Consider the following 5,311-nt stretch of genomic DNA (forward strand, 5'->3'; position numbering starts at 1 on the left):
TTATAAGAAAAAAAGTTCCCAGAGTATGATCAATCTTCATTTTTAGCACAGGACAACCTTTCATTTCATGGTGTAAATTTCACAATATTAAAAGACAACAATCTAGTTTACCTGATTAAAATAAAAGGGAAAGGACAATGTTTATGGGAAGCAACAACGTATGACAAAGGAGCCTGGGGCCATGCACTGACCAGTTGGTGGGGACCCACTTACAAAGTCCTACCCACAAGGCACAAGGATAAGTTATCAAATATTTAACTATGTAGATATATCAAGAATTTACATGGAACTTTTAAAATGTGCAATTCCTTGCCTGTGTTTAAGATACCCTAATGATAACCAATTTGGAGTAGTAATGGTCCTTCCAAATGAGGTGTAGGATTGTTTAAATTCAACGAAACAGCAGTCTTCTGTGTCTTGACTTCAGGTGACCGCTGAATGACAAAATGTTTCCCTCTTTTGGTGCAGTTTCTCAGCCTCCTGTTGCTTCTGCTGTTCAGAACATTTTAACATGAGGGTCAGTTGTTTGCTGCCAACCACGGCTTCTGATACACCCAATGTCCCATTTTTTGCTTCAAGTTTCAAATGATCTTCAAGGATTTTATTCATCAGCTTCTGCTTTAAGCAGAATCTTTGAAGCTTCTGATTTCTGCTGCTTTGACATCATAAAACTGGGGCTTGAAGACTGTCTGCTGGTTCTCCCTGAGTAGTTCTTGCTGCTTTTTCCTCCTGGTGGAGAAGCCTGTGCTGTTTCCTGACCTCTTCAACCCAGTCTTTTTCATCAACTGAATTCTTAGAACTTTCTGTTTCACTCAGTTTTTCTTTTAGTTCTTCCTTCTCTCTCTTTTTTTTTTTTCATAAAGCATTTGTTGCTCTAGAGTCTTCTTCCTTCTTCACTAACTTTTTAAACAACTGGAGTCAAAAGCTTAAATTCTTTACTTTCTTTGTCTACTTTGAAGTCAGTGTTCTCAAACAACTCTAAACCAATCATTGGTGAGAATATTAGAAAGACTCTTGATTTTCTTTTTTCCATGTAGATTTTTGCTTCTCTTCCTGTTCCTCAATTAATTTAAGTGCCAGATCTTTGTTAACTTCTGGCAACCCTTTAATTGGACTCTGTGCACATGATCTATCTTCTATCAGATCTTATTTTTCCTATATTCTTCATAACAAATAGCTTTACTATCAGTTTCACCTGTGATGGAGTCTTACATCCATGAAAAATCCATGCATATATGCCTGGTGAAAATGAGATGTATGAGTCCTAGATTTTCAAGGCCTGTCTTGGTGACAAATTTGCAATCCTCATAAACTGTGCTTTCTGGATTCTCTTGTAATTCTTCTGTCAAATTACCTAAGAAGGAATACCACCTTAAAGCAGAACTTAAAACTAAATTACTAGCTTATTTTAAAAGGATATAACTCAGGAATGACCAGATGAAAGAAATGCACAAGGCACAGGAGGGGAAAAGGGTTCAGAGCTTCCATGCCCTCTCCTAGCACACCACTTCCTGAATATCCACATGTTCACCAACCCAGAAGCTCCAAGGATAACGTATTTTTGTGATCCAAAACATGAAACATGGATGTCATATATAAAAGTAAACTTATGGGGACAGGGAAGCAACTTATCTTAAATTGGAATTGGATAGTCTGGGACATATGATTGGTTTAGAAGCATCTTCAGAAAGTGGTGAAAAAATTGCTTTATGTTCATTACCACTGCCAGGCTTTCAAAGATAATGAGAAAAATTAGGGTAAGCAATTCTTAAGAATTTGAGCATTTCATGACCAAAAAATCAATAATAATGTATCTTTTTAAAGAAACAAATATATCTACATTTTCAAAATGAAATCATAGGACTGAAAAAGTGATGTGACTTTTTAAAATGCATACCATATGCTAGGTACCTTCTTCTATATCAGCTTCTTAAAGTACATATCCACTCCATAGTATATATATAGAAAAGAGTTTAGTCTAGCTAGTTTAGTAGAATTACTAAGGGGAATTAAATATCTCCTAGAATCCCTGGGAGAGCTGGAAGAGAACCAGACTCAGATGCTGCACTGACAGGAATGATACAGAAAGGAAAAATGCCCAAATAGGACTTATAAATGAAAATTATTCTGAGGATTTCAAAAAGCATAAAGGAAAGTATTAATAATAGCATCATTAGAAACTAAAAGTACTTTAGAAAAAATATTGAATAGCTTTTCTCAACTTTCACATGATTGAACTTCATCTAATTTCATGGCCGTTTTAGGTACCTAAAAGCAATATGTGTCCTTCATACCTGCTGACATTAATTCTAGTTCTAATGATGATTAAGTAAGTGTTACAAATTGCAAGACAGTCAGCAAAGTGATCAGTGGTGGATTGTATTATTTGCTTGCAATTATTTTTCTCCTCCCTACCCTTGTCGTGCTTCCCCGTCAGCAGGGAATATATCCTCTTGCCCCACTGACATTGGTTTAGCCATATGACTTGCTTTGATCAATGGAGTGAGTGTGAGCAGATGTGGCATACACTTGTTTGAGCAGAAGTTTTAAGTACCTTGCCTCAGTTGACTTTGTTCCTGAACAGCATCCTCTGCCATGAGAACATCATGTCACAGTTGGTGCGTCCTCCTTCAAAAGGAATCCAGCAGTGAGAGGACTCACGGACCTGGGCTGAACTCAGTGGAGCCCAGTAGAGAACAGCCTTCAAGCTATACCCACAACAATAGAAAATCTGTATTGTGGAAAGTGGCTGCAATTTTGTTGCCACCATTTGCAAAAGTTGGCTAATAAACTTCTCAAGTGGAGTCAGATTTAGAGGTTACTAAATTTAAAAGGAAAATCCCTAAGATTAAATTAAGGCTGGATTAATTTTGCTTCCAGATGCCATCCCTAGTAATTTGTTTCTCCAGGCAGAAATATCTTTTAGCAAAAGAAATATATTCCACAGGGGCCTCAGTCTCTTAAGAGAATGTGTAGTGGGTATTTTACTTTTTATATAATATATGAACATCTTTTGAGAATTTCCTAAATTGTATGTTATAATTTTTTCAATCATAATCAGTTTCAGATACAAATAAAAATAAAATTGAATGTAGAATTCAGAAGTATTGATAATTATTATGAACTTGCTTTAAAACAATGTCTGTGAATATAACATTATTATTGTTGGGTATATTCAAATATAAGGCAAATGATTTTTTTCTCCTAAAATATTAATCCTCAGATAACAAGATATAGTTACTTTATATACAGGTCTTAGAAAGTCTTACTTATTGCTGGTTTTCTCTCAGTTTACTAAATTTGACTAATCAAGTTCTGTTTAGGAAAAAAAATACATTAGTCTGAAACAACAGATATCAGTAGTAGTATTAAGTGATTGATTAATTGATGAAAAAGCAAGAAAAATTTTTGATACAGATTTCTTCATTAATCTAGTAAACATAGCTTCATAATTGCAAGTGTTTGGTTGTAAATAAGCCTTTTAAAATTTACCTAAAAAGCAAAGCAGAAAGTTGTTTGTTCTGGGGAGATCATGAATGCATATACATAGAACAATATATAAAAAAAATGTACTCATGTTTTGTTGTTGTACACTTTTAGGATAAATTTTCCAGTGAGAGAATCATATGCAGATCTAAAATGTGTTTTGTCTAAAAATAAAAATGGACCAATAAAATGATGTGCTTTCAACAAATTCAGTATGCAACTCTAATGATGATGAGACTATTTTAGAAGATACATATAGAAAGCTTGACTAAAATAATTTCAAGAAATGTGAAAAAGCACATTTCTATATTAATAACGTAATTATATAACTTGTGATTTTGAATATATTTCATAACTTATTTATAAATTAAATACTAAAAGTTGATATTTAACAGTTTTATATACATAATTAAATGTTAATTTTTTAGAGTTAATTTTAAAAAACTCTTTTTGAATCTTCTCCTTGCAAATTGAATATAGGGGTTAACTCATAGTAGGAATGTATGGTACCTGATTTCATTCTGACCCATTTCCCCTTAATATTGACTAATTACTATTAATTAATGTCTCATTAGGATCAATTCACTCATTTACTAATCAATTAACAAGTCTAGAATGCAATTTGCAAAAAAAAAGATGTCCATCTCTCCTAACACCAGAAGCCTACAGATTCAATGGAAAGTCAGAGGTCTTATTTAATGATTCTAACATATGTGATTATTTCTTTTTTCTTTTGATTACTGAAGAAGTAGTCAGAATTCAAGAGCCAAAGGGTAAGCTGTCACTTCAGGCTCAGATCAAGCCTTTGCTAATTAGAACATTGCTGAGCCCAATTAGACAGGTAATGATTTGACTACTGTCATTGGTAAAAAGGGACAAACTAAATTGGTTTCCTGCAACCACATTTTAAGACGAATTTTTATCAAATCCGTAAAGGCACATTATTTGAAAAATGGGAACAAGAAAAGGAAGACTACATAATTCCTTTTTGGGATCTTTTTTCCATGGTTCTAAAGTTCCAAAATTAGAGGTGGACTTTTAGTAATAGTTGAGGACACACAAATAGAAAGTACTTTCCTATTGATTTGTGAGTGGATTGATATGAGCCCATGTGGGTTAATCCTTCCAAAATAATAGTTAATGGAACTGTCAAAGTTATATCAGAAACTTACATACCCAAGAATATGGGTATGTTCTTTCCAGAAAAACATGGCTGAAATAAGATAATCCAATGGTTTTCTTGGAACCTACCTGCAAAAATTTAACTTTGAGCCCTTCAGGTTAGCTTGGTCCCATATTTTAATTTAAGGGGTTAATCTTTTTAAAGAAGTACTTGTGGTTTTGGACAACGTGATCTAAAAATATTCTAAAAATTATATTTTATAAATTTGATTGGCTCCTACTCTCACCTCTTCCTGTGCTACCAATTCCCGTTCCAGACAAATCATCCCCAGCTAATAATCCCTTGTTTTTCATATCTGTGGGAGATGTATCATACATGCCTGATGACTATGCTCTAGAGCTTTGCCTTTTGAAGTGTAGTCTGTGGCCAAGTTCACAGAAGAGCGGCCTAGAAATGCAGTCACAGGCTGCACTCAGACCTGCATTTTAAAGATGATTGGTTTGCACTTTTAAAGTTTGAGAAATGTTCCTTTTGGTATTTCTTTGTTGTTACTCTTAAGAACAATAGTTCGCTTTTCAAGTTGCATATTAGAATCACCTGGGAAACTTTCAAAATCCCCAGCCCTTTGGTCAGGTCTTATACTTGACTATATCAGAATCCCAAGGTGGTTTAAGCATGGGTATATTTTAAAGATCCCCAGAT

At 34.1% G+C, this 5,311-nt stretch overlaps 1 pseudogene; it reads right to left on the minus strand.

Annotated features, from left to right (window-relative positions):
* Nucleotides 1-391: 391 nt before the first annotated feature.
* Nucleotides 392-4,986, minus strand: LOC129521171 (nucleolar protein 10-like; annotated as a pseudogene).
* Nucleotides 4,987-5,311: the final 325 nt, after the last annotated feature.

Source organism: Nyctereutes procyonoides, unplaced genomic scaffold, assembly GCF_905146905.1.
Source record: "Nyctereutes procyonoides isolate TBG_1078 unplaced genomic scaffold, NYPRO_anot_genome, whole genome shotgun sequence".
In the NCBI taxonomy this organism is placed as follows: domain Eukaryota; kingdom Metazoa; phylum Chordata; class Mammalia; order Carnivora; family Canidae; genus Nyctereutes; species Nyctereutes procyonoides.